The sequence below is a fragment of the Cyanistes caeruleus genome, chromosome 7 (assembly GCF_971803275.1).
Source record: "Cyanistes caeruleus chromosome 7, bCyaCae1.hap1.1, whole genome shotgun sequence".
Classification (NCBI taxonomy): domain Eukaryota; kingdom Metazoa; phylum Chordata; class Aves; order Passeriformes; family Paridae; genus Cyanistes; species Cyanistes caeruleus.
The window spans coordinates 5,171,575-5,187,583 of NC_141707.1; the positions used below are offsets into that span (position 1 = coordinate 5,171,575).

At 45.7% G+C, this 16,009-nt stretch overlaps 1 long non-coding RNA gene across 1 annotated transcript; it reads left to right on the forward strand.

The window, feature by feature from the left end:
* The first annotated feature begins 1,961 nt into the window (after positions 1-1,961).
* LOC147652128 (uncharacterized) lies at positions 1,962-2,876 on the forward strand. The gene is made up of 2 exons (XR_015289252.1): positions 1,962-2,008; positions 2,305-2,876. It is a non-coding gene; the product is annotated as an uncharacterized LOC147652128 (long non-coding RNA).
* The last annotated feature ends 13,133 nt before the right edge of the window (positions 2,877-16,009 follow it).

The following is a 16,009-nucleotide window of genomic DNA, read 5'->3' on the forward strand; positions in this document are numbered from 1 at the left end:
ACCACCTCTGTAAGGGAGCGTTTCAAGGCTGCTTGTGGGAGCCCAGCAGCTGCTGCTGTTGCCAGGGCATTACACAGGTGACAGCCAGGGAACACCCAAAAACAAAGCCCCCCTCCACCTTTTTTTAATCCTTCCAGGGCTGCCCAGACCCTGCTGTTTCTGCTGCTGCTCTGGATTTTTAGTACACTTCTAGCTCAACATCTCTGGGTCTGCCCAGCCTCATGCTGCTCCTGCCACAGCTTTGAGCTCATTGCTAAACTGTTTGCCACCCCGGGCCTGCACTCCTCTGCAGTTCCATCCTGGCCCCTCCAGGTTCCTGCTATAGTCCATTTCACCAACTTTATATCACCCCACATTTGGGTGCCTAAACGACTGCAGTGGGTCGACCCTGGCTGGGTGCCAGGTGTCCACTGTCGCTCTGTCTCTGTCTTTCCCACTGGGACGGGGAAGAGAATAAGACAGAGAACAGCCAGCAGGGTGAGATAAGGCAGTTTTATTACAGTAAAATAAAGAACTAAGCAGAGATCTGTGCTTGCATGGGCTGAAGAGAAAAAAGTCACTCTCTACTTCCCATCAGTAATCATGTTTGGACATTTTCTGAAATGAAGGGCTTCAGCATGCGTAACGGGTCCTCCAGAAGGCAAACACTGAAAACTCAGAAATACCCGCCCCCTTCCTCCTCTCTCTCTTAGATTACCTCTCTGAGCTGTTGTCATAAGGTATGGAATATCCCTTTGGCTACTTTGGGTCAGTTGGCTTGGTTGTGTCCTCTCCCAGGATCTTGCCCACTCCCATCCCCTTTGATGTGGGAAGGAATGTCAGAGGGACAGCACTGCCAGGCAGTTGCCAAAACACTGGTCTGTTCTCAACACCCACCCAGGTACCAATGCACAGCACAGCACTGGAAGGGCTGTGAACTTTACCTTGGTCAAAACCCATACAGGTGCTATGGAAAGTTTTGGATTCTGGCATGTGAGTGCCCTTCTGCACCTCAGACCAGACCATCCTGACAAAACCCATTAAACGACCAGCAGAATTGCATATTCTAAAAACAGGGGAACCTACCTCAACCCCTCCATAGTCAGCTAAGAATATCTGCTGCTGCTACAAAAATTGACTACTTACCAACAAAACACAAATGTGCAGATGAAATGATCCCAGCCTCTGCAGAAAGGATTCTTAATGTGTTAAGACCTTTTCTGAGAGGGACCCCAACTGAACTAAGAGATTGTTTAGTTGGGAGATGACACAAAGTCCGGGAAGATTTAGTGCGCAGCGATGCTTTGAACAGCCTGCAAACCCCAGGAAAATCAATCCCAACATGGGGAAACCTCCTGTATCTCATGATGTCTCATTCACCGACACCTGAGCCAAACACATGAAGTTGTGTAAAGCTGAAGGTGGAGAGCTGTCACTGTGAAAACAGGAATGGAAACAGTAGAAGGAAATACAAAGGTAGAGGGGTGAGTGTGAGAAAGAAGCAAGGCTGAAAGTGCAGAAGACTGCTGGGAAGCCTGGAAGAAAGTAGATTACACACTATCTGAGAACAGGCGCAAGCCTTGAGAAAAGTAACAAACTGTCAGGCCCATGGATTTATTAGAGGCCTGCAGCCGTGTTGCTTGTGAAGGACTGAAGAGATTGTCCCACTGTTGAACGCCGTCAGCTTCATGGGTGAGCCACGAGCCCGGGCTGGCTCCCGGCCCCGCCGCAGCTCGGCCCCGGCCCCGGCTGCTGCTGTCCCGGCAGCGGCACCCGGGCCCGGCGCCCTGGAGCCCCGGCTGCCCTCGGGGCTGCTGCCGGCCTCTGGCAGCCGTGCCCTTGGGCTGAGTCAGGATGCGGCAAGGGCTGGGGCTGAGCCCTGCCGGGGCGGGAGGCCGTGTGGCCCCAGGGCTGGCAGCGCCGCTGGCAGGGAGCTGTGCTGCCAGGGCCCTGACAGGATCTGTGTTCCCAGGGACGGCCAGGAAGCACCTGAGGGGGGCGCAGGAAGAGCTGCAGGCCCTCATCGAGGGTGAGTGAGAGCTGGCAGTGAGGGGCTGGCACTGGGGGATCTGCAATACGTGCGTGAGCTGCAGAGAGCTTCTGTCCTCGTGTGCACACCTTGGTGGTGTGGGAACATCACAGAGAGATTTCAGGGACATGGGGGGCGGATTTGGGTGGGGTGACCAGGACCTTGCAGCTGATCCTGTTGGCCTCTTCACTCTCGTGGCCACATCAAGAGCAGGCTGGCATGGCCCTGGCAGGACTTTCTCCTAGGATTGCCACAGATCTGGGCTCTGATCGTGGCTCTGTTCCCCTCTCTTGCAGCACTTCAAGTCCTGAGAAGAGATGACAACCCTTCTCAGAGGAGCACAGTTTTTCAGCAGACATTTATTGAAAGAACAGCAGAAGTTCACTCGTCTGCTGCTTTAGGAGAACCAGTCTTTCTATAAGATGCCATGGAAGACGAGACTACGCTGAAACCAGAAGAGACCAGCTGGAGCTCCAGGCACAGCTGACAACTGGCACAGCTGAGCCTGTGGGAAGCTCGCATGGCTTCAGCCCTTTCCTCCTGCCTGTAGATAGTTCTGTCCCTGCAGCCCTCAGAAACTGCCCATCCCTTCTTTTTCCCTTCAGTTTCCCTCCCTTTTGAATACCTCCCTCCCTGTGGCCCTCAGACACTTTCCATCCCTTCTTTTTCCCTCCATTCTCCTTCCCTTTTGATAGCTCCATGCCTCCAGCCCTCAGACACTGCCCATCCCTTCTTTTTCCCACTAGTTTCCATCCCTTTTCACAGCTCCATCCCCCCGCCCTCAGACCTTGCCCATCCCCTTTTTTGCCCCTCTGCTCATCCCTTTGCTTCGCATCCCATCAATAAACAGTTTTGCTTTTTCACTAAACCTGCATCTCTGTGGAGTTGAAGGTCACAAATCCAGAGCGCTGTGACACACAGGCCCCTCCTGCCGTTCTCTCCTGCACTGTGTTTTGTGCAGAGACGCAGAGGAAGGAGCGCAGATCAGGCTGGAAAGGTCCCTGTGCTGAAGGCCCCGTTCCACAGCATTGTGGAGTTAAAGGTCTTGCTTAGCACCCTGAAGGCCTTGGATTTTGGAAGAGCCAAGCTGAGTGTGCCCTGAACCCGGCTGTGAAGTGTCACACTATATTAGAAACGGAGAGATATATGACACAGACTCTCAGGCTGGGTTGATCAAGAGAGAGATTTATTATTTTTGATCTTCATTTATAGACATCTTTGAGAATGTCCGAGTGGTAAAACTCTTACTGGGCATTAAACTTACACATCATTATCATTGGACAAGTGCAACGCCACCCCTTGACTGCTTCTTGCAAGTAAACAGCAAGGATCCTGAACAACACCTACAAAGATTGTTGTCTTTCTCCACGGATTGTTTGGATTCTTCTTTATGCTTCCTCAGGCCAGATTGAGAAGCTTGTGTGACCTAGTTCCACACAGGCTGTGTTCCCTGCTTGCTTTTTGCATTTAGCAGCCACAGCTCCTCTTTTTCCTTTTAGGGCAGAAAGGCAGCATTTGGAATGTCCTGCTAGGCCCCTGCAGGAAAGAGAACAAGCACAGCATCAGAGGTCCCTTTAGTAACTTGTTGATTACCAGATGGAACCTGAATTGGACACTGACTTAGAATGGTCAGGGAAGTTCTCTGGCACATGCTGTCGAATCCTTTATGCATTACCATCAAGTCCTGTTGTTCATTCTTGCAAGGAATCAGTTCAACTTGGCAACTTGGAGTTGATTTACTAAAATATGGGTATGATCTAGTATCAGAATCCAGCTATAACAGAGAAAGACTCTTTAACTGATTACGGTTAAAAAGTGTGTGTTTATTGGCAGTGCTGGGCCGATGGGCAGGGTCACCCCTTAATACACAGGGCCCCGAGTACAGGTGAATAGAGGCTTTTATTTACCGAGATATTGAATATAAATACATATTCATAAGTCAGTCACTCCTCACTCCCCGGTTCCTATGCCAATTAAGAAAGAAGCAATTAAGCATGCACAGTTTGTTCCTTGAAATGAGTTGATGGTCTTCTTATGGGAAGTGGTCACAAAAGGAGGAAGGAATATATTTCTTCCTTATTGTGACCTTTCTACCTTTTCAGTCCAAAGTGAACACAAGGTTGACAGACAATTAGTTATTGGCTAATGATTACCTCCTCATTCTAGTAGTGCCGCTCTATTAAATTTAACAGGGATTAATTTTTAGATTTAACAAAAATTACTTTTAATTAAGGTCTTAGCTTTTTGAATATCTTAAATTCTTCAAAGTTTATGCTTCATTCCCCACTTCCTCTTAAAAATGAGTGAATTCTTTTACTCAATATACAGACTCTTCATCCATCAAGGCTGTATGGCCAGCGTCTTTCAAGACTAAGCCATACGCTGTTGATAGTCATGTCAAAGCTGTCACATTTCATAATATCTTCCATTTCCAAACAAGCATTGCAATAGATAAAATCAAACTAACGCCTACTAAAATAAGCAAAACAACAATAGGGGGAATCAGGGTGTTAAGTATACCAGTTGCTGTTGGTGACCATCCAAAAAGCACATCCCACCACTGATGAGACAAGTGTTCTTCAAATCACTTAAAACTCTTTTGATTGTCTCAGTATCATGGTGTATAGTAATCAAGGTCTTTTTCCCTGCATCTTGAATTTCTTTTAGGAAATCTTTCAATTCTTGATGTTTTAACAATTGGGTGAGTAAGGCCAAATTCATTCCTATAGGCACAGGTGATATTTCTTGCACTGTTGCCAAATTTGCCTTTAGGTATTGCTGTGATACTGCAGGGGCTTGATAGGAAAAATCACAGCCTTCAATTTCAACCAAGTTACAAGCACACAAGTTAAACTGAGTTTCATTCCCTATTTGATTGTCTACCATTATGGTGGGACATGCTGTCCTGAGACAGACACAACCTTGTCCTACATATGCAAGCAAGGTGGTTTGGTTCACTGAATGCATTTCAAAGTGACAAGTGCTCTGATCTGCGTCTAAGCAAGTGTCTTTATCATCTGCCAAAATTCCTTCACATATGGACCCTAATTGTTTCCTCATAGAACAGGCTTTCAAATCGATGGTCCATCACTTTCCCTCAACCTCTCATGCCCACATTCTGTGTTCTGAAGGATATAACACTGCTTTCTCATGATTTCCTCCTAGGGCCACTACTGAATAGATTAAACTCACTGACACATCAGACATGGTCAGGACAAAGGCTGTCACCACACTTACCATAAAATCATAGGTGAAATTAACTAAAACCCACCAGGCTTGCAGTTCCCTTTCCATATTGGAAGCATTGTCCCAAACAATTTGACGAATTTCAACAGGGAATATCCCCTCTCCTCCTTCTCTAATGACTGCAGCAGCCACTGAGTGCATCCACAGCGGTGCCTGTGTGCAGCCAAGAGCCAAAGAAATGTCTTTACTAGCTCTGCCTAGTGCCTTAATCATCCATTCATGGTCTCCTTCTTCTGTGTTTTCCCATTCGGGCAACACTTTAGTCAGCTCCCAATGCTTCTTGCCCAACGCCAACAAGGACGATTGCAGAGGCTGCTGTAATTTGACTAACTCACTCCCTACTGTAGTCAGCTTATTCGTTAATAATTCTGATTCTACAGTGTTCAAAACTCCTAATCCTGTCCAGTTAGCTCCTAATAGTCCAGTGAGGTCTCTTTTTCTTTTAGGAGACATATGTTTTTGAAGCCAATTGATCCAATCTATGAAAGAATTTTGAGAAACGGGGCACGCTCTGGCCAAACAGCAGAGGCATTTACTTGCATTCCCATTCTTATGCTTTTCAGAGACCATTTTGCGTTTGTCAGCAGCCTTTGAACTCCTGTCTTTTTAATGGCATATGGTCCAATCTTTGTGATCATGGGTGTTATTAGTTGTTTTTCTTCTTTTTCTGAAATTTTTGGCACTTGGGTGCTGTCGTGGTTTTGTCAGGAAAATTAATCCACGAACACCAGAGGTTTATGTCCAAAAAGGAGACAGAGGAGTCCTTTTTCTTTATTCGAATAAAGGGAGAGGCCATGGGGCATTCCCCTGGGGTCTCTCAAATTTTTGGAGGGCGCAGCCTCCTTTTTATCCTAATTCCCGGTCGCTTGTCCCTTCTCTCTTTCCCCATAGGCTGAGGTACTTGAGAGGTACAGGCTTCCCGGAACACCTGACACCTGGGGTACCTTCCCTCCCCCACCCCCAATGCATAATCCCTTCTTAACTTTTATGGAATTCATAGTGTTCTTTCAGTGCCTGTTTGATCTTCTACCGGAATCCATCCCATTGTTTCTGTCGTCTCTCACTGATAGCTACATCTTATCAACTGACCCACAGCTTGTTTGGAAAGACAAGCTCATCATTCCTCTCAATCCCTCCTCTTTTAATTTTTGTTAATAATTGTCTTTACAAACCTTAGTTACCATTGACCTAATTTCTTGTTCTTGGGTTCTTTTTGGCTTTGCAATTATTTGCAGTGGCATTACTTTCTGCCCTTTTGTAGCTATCTCTGGATCAGTAGGCACAGCTACTGCCTGCATTCTTTTGATCACATGTTGAATGAGTTGTATTAAGCAAGGGATCATGCATGGTAAAAAGATTAGAGTTGCTACAACTCATGAGAGGAAAAAAAGCATTTGTTTGACCCATAGGCCACCAGGTAACCATGAAAACATGTCCCATTCCCATCTTTTCCATGTTTGGACCGGTACATGGGCTTTCTTATTTCTTTTGTTATTTGTTTCACCACTTTTCCATTGTCATCTATTTGCAAACAGCAGTTTGAGTCATTCAATTTTCCACACCCCCCCCCCCCCCTTCTTCTGCTAATAAATAGTCTAATACCATCCGATGTTGAAATATTGCATTTCTCATCTGAGTAGACTGGTCAGCAAGAAGGTCAAGAGCTGTAGCTGTCTGGTTGATTATTATTTCAAAGACAGCTTGCAACTTAATTATCCGATTTAGATTGTAAATGGGTTCTCTGGCACCTGATATTAATTCATTTGGGTTCCAGGTAGATGGGCCATAGTGTTGTATGATTCGTTCAGGTGGCCATTCATCTTTTCCCCACTTTTGGGTGCTCCTTCCAACCAGGGATGTATCAATGGACCGCTTCTCTCTAATTAGATCATCATATACTTTGATTCTTAACTGATTTCCTTGAACTTGTGGTAGCAGAAAGAACAATGGTCTAATATACCCCATATAACATATCCCTGTTTAAGGTTAAAGGCCTTTGCTACTTGTTCTCCTAAAGTAAAAAAAATATTTTCCCACTTTAGACCCCAACTTAACTGAAAATATAAAGGTAAAATTATTAAGAGAAACATTCTAATAGTGTTATAATCTAATTTCTAATTTTCAATTTCACGGTGTCTTCTACACCACCTGTGGCAAGTGAAAGCACAGAAACAGCTTAGCATAAAGAAAGCAATGACAGCATGGATTGGCTCCCAGTGTCTGGAGATTTGAGAGTAGGGATGCCCATACAGACTATTTCAGCAGGCAGTCTGTGGGTAGGCACTCAGGGCTTCCCCCGATGTCGACGCACCAGCTACTGCTCCAGTCCACTCCTGCGGAGTGTCAGTCGCGGCTTCCCATCCTCCTCCTCCAGCTGAGATGTCCAAACCTCTGGGGCCTCAGAGACCTTGACTCGTGTTCAGCTCTCTTGACGGCTGTTTCTGTGGTCAGCAACACCTGGAAAGGTCCACGCCACTTAGCCACCAGTGGTGCTTCTTTCCACTCTTTAACTAGGACTTAGTCTCTTGGTTCTCACTTGTCCAAAGGCAGGGTCTGTGCCAGCAGAGTTTCCTGTCGAATAAATTTCACAAGAGACGGTATCCGAGCCACATACTGTTTTAGATATACATCACTTATCTCTACCCCCACCCCAGGCTGAGAATTACAAGGATAAGGAATTCCAAACATCAGTTCAAAAGGAGACAGTTGAATATCTTCCCTGGGTCTGGCCCTTATTCTGGCTAAAGCTAGTTGTAAGAGCCGCAGCCATGGCATTTTCGTTTCTGTCACTAGCTTCAGAAGATGTTTTTTTATTTCTCCATTCATCCGTTCAACCCGGCCTGAGCTTTGGGGATGCCAGGGAGTGTGGAGGTTCCATTGTATCCCTAAAGCAGTCATTACTCCTTTAAGAACTTTTCCAGTAAAATGAGTTCCTCTATCTGAGTTTATCGCTTCCACCATCCCATATCTTGGGATTATTTGTTCTAAAAATACTTTAATAACTGACCCTGTAGTTGCTGAAGCAGCTGGGAAGGCTTCTGGCCACCCTGTTAATTGACATACTATTAGCAAAAGGTATTTCAATCTCCCCACCCGGGGCATCTCAGTAAAATCCACTTGGCACCTCTGGAAGGGACGTACAGCCCAAGGCCTCCCGCCCTTGGCCAGTTTCTTTGTAACTTTGTTATTTGTCTTAGCACAAATCAAACAACCATCAACAGCTCGTTTTGCCAGAACAAAAAGACCCACAGCAGCATACATTTTGAGGAAGGCTTCTGCTATCTCTCAGGAGCCCCAATGACTCCCTTCGTGGAGCTGTTTTAGCAGTTGGGAGGCTAAAGCTTTTGGTATCCACTGCTTACCATCTCTTGTAAACCAATCACCCCCTCTTTCTTCTGCCCCACTCTTTTTAACTATGTCAAGTTCTTCTGGTGGAAAAGACAGCTTTTCTGGCAAGGGGGCAGTTACTGGGAGCAAGGGAAGTAACTTAGAGATTTCTGGCAACAATGCAGCTTTCCAAGCTTCTTCATCAGCCAGTCTATTTCTTACTGCCTCTTCCGAGCACCCTGCCTGGTGTCCCTTGATGTGTATTTTTGCTACCTTTTTTGGTAAATTCACCACCTCCAATAGGCGGGAGATTAAGTTCTCATGAGCCAACGTTTTTCCTCTGCAGGTTAATAAACCTCTCTCTTCCCACAGTTTCCCAAATGCGTGTATCACACCATATGCATATTTAGAATCAGTAAAAATATTTACTGTCTTGTCTTGGTATAACTCGCAGGCTCTCACGAGGGCATACAGCTCGGCCGTCTGAGCTGACCAGGTGGCTGGTAACCTCCCCCCTCCCTTTAATTGCTTTCCATTCACGACAGAGTATCCTGTAAATCTTCTTCTTTCTATCACCTTTGAAGACCCATCAATAAAAACGTTTTCCCCCTCAGGCCACGGGATGTCTCTCAGATCATTCTTTGCCCTAGTTTGTAGATCTATCACTTGAATACAATCATGGAATTTTCCTTGGCTCCCTTCCTCAGGGCCATTCAAACAGGAGGCTGGGTTAAAACTTTCCTTGCTTTTAAATTCTAAATCTTCCTGTTCTAATAGACAAGATTCATATTGTAGCAACCGAGAGCTGGTCATCTACTTAGAGGCTCTCTCAGTTAACAACGCTTTAATCTGGTGTGAAACTTCAACAATCAGATAACCCCCCCTTGTCAGCTTTCGGGCCTCAGCCACCATCAGAGCTGTGGCTGTGCAGTTCTGCAGACAATGGGGACAGATTTTGGGCACTGGGTTTAACATTTTAGAAAAATAGGCAACAGGTTTCTGTGTTCTCCCATGCTCCTGAGCTAAAATTTCTTTTGCGTGACTTTGTATAAACATGATTTAGTTCAGCAGCAAGTAATGCCACTGCTTCAAGCCAATTCCATTACATTTCTTTATTTATTTTTTTTCCTTTTAGTAACTAACCACTCCTTATCTTAATTTTTGCATTAAGTCCATCTTAGGCATAGGGAGATGACTAACAAATTAACTTCCATTAAGGAAACTCTAATATTTATAACATTTTATAACTTTTAACATTTAAAACTTTTATTAAGGAAAGAAACAAAATACTTTCCTTTAAAGTTTTCCCATAACTTCCACAGAGGAAGTGCATGGCAAATACCCAGGCCTTCCATAGGACACTATTTTTACAAGGTTGCAGTTACAGAATTTGCTTTAGGGCTACAACAAACCACAGACTGGTGGGGAATGTTCCCCACAAGGTATGACTTGCAGCATTGGCTTCATAACTGAAACTTGCCAATTTTGGCTTTTTACAACAAAACATACAAAAAGCAGAGGGTTTGTTCCCCTCCAAACTGGAGCCATTCTGCCCAAAACTTCATGTAGACAAATTAATTAAATCTCCAAATTAATTTACTACAATTTTTACAATTCTTTCAAAGAAAGATGGTTAAACTTCTGAGCCCACAGAAGAAACTACAATTCTCACAACTCTTTTGAACGATTAAAAAAATTCTTTAGACAATTTTCCCCCTCGGGGATAAAAATTAAGGTGAATCGAGAGGTCTTTGTTTTTACTAAGACACACACCTCTCCTCGATCCAGACCCACTTTAAAAGTTGATAACGGCTCTAGGTTGGTGGATATAATGAGAGCTTTTGACACTCTTAACAATACATTTCTCTTATCTTCTGGACTTTCTCGGCAGTCCAGCTGTTCTTGGCTTTTTTTTTTTTTTTTTGCAGACATTGCCGTTTTCAGTGTTCTACGCCCTGAAGACAGCACACTGATCCTTTCCCAGCCACTGTTTGGCTTGGGTCTCCCTTGCTGGGGAGAGAACGCCTCTGCCACTTCCTTGTGGCCGATCCCGTCCCCTCTGTCCCGGGGGACCCCTTGGACCTTGCGGTTTTTCTTTCTCTGGCCTGAAAAAGGCCATCACCTTCACCTTTCCTCCTTGTGCTCACTCTATTTACCACACACCGAATACCAGAGCCAGTCCCTGTCCTGCCACATTGTCCAAACAGCTCCTCCCCACTCCAGGGCTCCTGGCAGGCACGGCCGGCAGCACCACAGGCGGCCAGGGCGTCCCGCAGCCTCAAAGGGCCGGCAGCTGCTGCTGCCCCTGCCCGGGGCCGGTGGGGTCAGGCACTGCCCAGTGCTGAGTCCCAGCAGCCTCACAGGCCCCCAGCCTGTGTTCCTGGTCCTGCACCTCCACTCCTGGTCCCTGCTTCAACCATGTCTCTCCACACTCTCCATGAACCAATTTTGTTCCAGCACACAAACACAATCCATCCATCTCCTGCTGCCAAAGACTCTTTCTTGACTTCCTTTATTGCCCCCCCACCCCGGGCGTGGATTCTTGAGATCCCTTCTAGTTCCAGGCATTGATATGATATGCTGCTCCCTTCCCCCTACACCACTGTTGTTCTCAGGTGGAGCTGTAGGGACAGCACTTCCCTGATCCCTTTGCCCTGGAAGGTGAGGATACAGGGACCTGCAGCTGGCCTTAGGTCAGCTGGTACCACCAGAGGACAAGACGGGGGAAGGTGCGGAAAAACATTTTAATCTTCACTGTTTTCTTCTTCCCCACCCCCCGTTTTTCCTCTTCTCCTTTTTTTTTTCTTAACACATAGATTTCTTTTGTTGTTTGTTTAAACCATATCAATCCACATTCCCTTTTAATTCATTTTTTCCCAATTCTCCTCTAGATACCTTCACAGAACTCAACACAAATGAATTCTGTTTTCTAAGGTGGCCATACAAGTCCATTTGGCATCTTATACTCTGGCCATACATAATAACAATATTTTACCATCATCTCCATAGTTACCTCTGTGTGAATGCATAATGTGTCCCAAGCTCTCAGCATTCTCCCCAAGGGACTCTCCGGGGGTATTGTGGGATCGTCATCCCTTTTGCCGAGACCCCTTCCCGGCTGTACCCTTGCAACCCTCCATGGGTGCTCTGTTTGACCTGTGCTACCCTCCCTGGGTGCTCTCCCAGGCTTGCCTGTGCTACCCTCCCTGGGTGCCCTCCCAGGCTTGCCTGTGCTACCCTCCCTGGGTGCCCTCCCAGGTTTGCTCCCCGAAGATCCCATTTTACTCACCGGTGAGGTTTTCAGTGGTCCTTCCCTGTGGACTCTTCATGGACCCCCCTGGTCCGCCACTCGTCTGTCTCCTGGACAGTCTCGGGAACCCAATCGATCGCCCGGTGCCGGCCGCCACCAAGGGGAGCTGATCACCGAAACTGGGTGAGGCGCGCCTTCAGCTCCGCTCGCTGCCCGCCGCCCCGGATGGTGGAAATATCCCGGACCGAGCCCCCAAAAATTGTCAGGAAAATTAATCCACGAACACCAGAGGTTTATGTCCAAAAAGGAGACAGAGGAGTCCTTTTTCTTTATTCGAATAAAGGGAGAGGCCATGGGGCATTCCCCTGGGGTCTCTCAAATTTTTGGAGGGCGCAGCCTCCTTTTTATCCTAATTCCCGGTCGCTTGTCCCTTCTCTCTTTCCCCATAGGCTGAGGTACTTGAGAGGTACAGGCTTCCCGTAACGCCTGATACCTGGGGTACCTTCCCTCCCCCACCCCCAATGCATAATCCCTTCTTAACTTTTATGGAATTCATAGTGTTCTTTCAGTGCCTGTTTGATCTTCTACCGGAATCCATCCCATTGCTTCTGTTGTCTCTCACTGATAGCTACATCTTATCAACTGACCCACAGCTTGTTTGTAAAGACAAGCTCATCATTCCTCTCAGTTTTAAACTAATAACTAAGAAAATTATTTTTTTGCTGTGAGATATGGATTAGAACCAGAGCAAAACAGGCATACAGCTTAAACGGGAAAAAAAAAGAAAGTTTATTGACAAACTACAATAATAAGAACACCAGAATAAACTTCCAGAAAAACCTTTCCATCCCCTATCTACTCACTATTTCCTTGTTCACATGACAACAGAGACAAAAACTCTGGAACTTTGATGGTTAAAACAGTCCCAATTCTTGCTACAGTCTTTTCACCAGTCTTTATAGAGAAACAGAAGTTTCTTCCTGTTAATTTATGGTGTTCCTCACAAGAAAACTGTTTTTGTTATAGTTTTCTATTGCCCTAATATTAGCTGCCCAGAGCTGCTATTATTAGAGTTCACTCCTCCCATTTTCACATCACTCTGCAGTGTGTATGGGCCATGAGTCTAGAGACAGCATTTTTAAAGATAAGTTATTCAAAGGCAAAAAAAAAAGTCTTCTTCATCTGTTTCTGTGAGCTTCACCAGAAAACAGTTTTTCTCATTGCCGCTCAAGGCTTCAAATCTCTCAACAGTTTTCTCATTGCCTCTCAAGGCTTCAAATCTCCCAGCACTTCACTATACCATACTTAGTCTACTTTTTACTCAAATTTACACTTTGAACACTATTCCTCTCTAGATCCTGTATCATGAATTAAAGGAGTTCTTTTCAAGACTACATTGTCCATCTCCATAGTTTTAACAGGGAGATATTTCAGCTTAATTAAAGCACCTTCTTAATTCTCTACCTTTCCTGAAGCTTCTTTTCTTTCCTGTCACTGGTAGTTTATAAAGTCTCTTTTCATGTTGATCTTTCTTTCTCTCTCTCTCTGGATAAAAAGATTAATCCGCAAGTCTCATCTGGGTAATGAAAGAGTTAAAATCTTGCCCAGGCTTTTGTAGAAAATTCAGTGATCTCTGCTGAACAGGAGCTGGAGCCGTCTGTGATGTAAAGTTCTTCATAGCCTCTTTGGAGAGTGTGGTCGCTGCTCCAGCCCGCTGTAAGTCCAGGGCCTCTCTCTTTCTTCACTGGGCAGTTTCTAGTGAATGTAGTTACTAGTGAATGTAGTTACAGCAAAACCTGCAGCCGAGCCAGAGATCGGCTCGGCCCGGCCTGGGCCCGAGGAAAACCTTCCCCAGCCCCCCCCGCCCCCATCTCCCGGCCAGGAGACGGGGCAGGCCCGGCCCCATCCCCGCCTGGCCGCATGGCCTGGGCAGGGAATGTAGGCCTGGAGCTCCGCCACTCTTCAAGCCAGGAAACAAAAGACCCAAGAGAGCTCTGCTTTTACACTTTAAGGTAGGGTTCACAAGTTGATCCCACTTTTCAATGGCCTAAACTGCTGTCAATTCCCAGCAATGACTGATAATTGGTCAGGAGAAAAGACTCCAAGCACTTCCCAGCAACTCCAACTCCCTTAAAGGTAAAGTAACTCCATGACAGGTGCTCACAGTCTTTCTCAGCACTTTGGGGGTGGTTTTGGCCTTGCTTCCAGGGGCAACACATACCTGGGTGATATTAAAATCAATATCATACCTCTTCACTGAACCCCCTTCTATCTTCATTCTGAACTCAGGACACATGGACAAGCATTTGTCACAACACTCAGGACCCATCCGGATGATTTTCATGGGCGGGTGATGAGCCTCATGAAACCCATCTTGCACAAATTCGTACTCACGCCCCCAAACATTTCTCCCTTCCCACAAACTCACCTTTGTGACTTTTAGCATCATGCTCAAAGCTTTACGTGCATGAGGATTGTATGCTTTTCCGTAGCAGCCGTTTATCTCAGTTATATTGTGTCTACGTGGTGCTGTTCAATAGTAGCTGCGGCCAAAATGACAAAAGTCCCAACTTTCCACATTATGTGCATAATGACTAAGAGTTTGTTTGCTCAGTGTTCTGAATGAGTTTCAGCTTCAACTCTTCTTCACCTGGTGTGACTTTCCAGATTCCTTTGGGGGCTTTCTTCACTTGGGAGTGATGAATCCAGGCTTTCTGTTCCTTGATCTTGATTGCAGTGAAGGTGGTGAGGAGCAGCTGGAATGGTCCTTCCCACTGAGGTTCTAGGGTCTTTTCTGCAAAAGACTTAACATACCCATAATCCCCAGGCTGTACATCATGCACTGGCCCATCTAATTCCCTGTTCTGGGCTCCAGCCACACACTTTCCAGTTTCCTGAAATTGTTTATTCAAGGCCACCATGTAGCTGTACAAGGTTTCTTCCCCAACTTGAGTAGGTGTTGTTCCCTCTTGGACTGCATGTGGCCTCCCACACAATATTTCAAATGGACATAGTTTTAGTTTGGCTTTTGGTTTTGTCTGGATTCTCAATAATGCCAGTGGAAGAGCTTGAGGCCAGGTTAAATTTGCTTCTTGTCCCAACCTCACGATGTGTTGCCTAATCAAATGGTTCATTTTTTCTACTTGGCCGCTTGATTGAGGATGATGTGGAGTATGCACTTCCAAATCTATTCCCAAATGGTGGCTGATTTGTTGTCCAATTTTTGAAATTAAGTGGGGCCCTCTATCTGAGGAAATGGTGGCTGGAGCTCCAAAATGTGGTATTACTTCTTGCAATAATGCTTTGGTTACCTCTTGAGCTTCAGCTGTCCTAGCAGGGAAAGTTTCTGGCCACCCTGAAAAGGTATCAGTTAGCACCAATAGGTATCGATACCCCGCTTTGCTGGGCAATTCTGTCAAGTCAATTTGCCATTGCTGCCCAGGTCCACAAACTTTCCCAATTTGTCCAGTTTTAGGTTTTGGGATATTGTTAGGATTAGTTTGGAGGCAAAGACTACATTGGTGAGTTACTTGTATCACCATACCTTGGAATTTTCTGGCTATAATTCTTTCTTTCAAGTAATTATATGGGGCATCTACTTGCCAATGTGTTTTCTCATGTTCTTTCTGTGCTAGTGCTCACAACAGGTAAGAAGGTACCACAAGTTTCCCTTCTGTTGTTATAGCCCAGCCCTCTTGATTGTAACTTGTGCCCTCTGCTTTAATAAGTTTTTTGACTTTTTTATTATACACTGGCTTACCTTTAATGGAAATTTTCCCATCCAGTATTAATGTTGCCTCAACTGCTTCTTTTAGTACCTTTGGCTGCATCTTTTGCCTCTCTATCCACCATTTCCTTCTTCCAATTCAGAGCTCACATTTTGGTGTGCTTTGATAAGCAGGATGGCCACCTTTTCAGGTAGCTCTACTGCATCTGTCTCCGTATTTCTTGTGCATGTTTGATATTTTTCCCCTGTGAGTTCAACAGTCCTTTTTCTCTCCAAACAGCTCCGTGTGCATGGACTACCCCAAATGCGTACCTTGAGTCAATGGAGATGTTAATTTCTTGTCCTTTTGCCAGCTCCAAGACCCAGACTAAAGCTATTATTTCAGCTTTCTGTGCAGAGGTGTTTGTTGGGAATGATCCAGACTCTATTCCCTCTCGGCTTGTGGTAACTG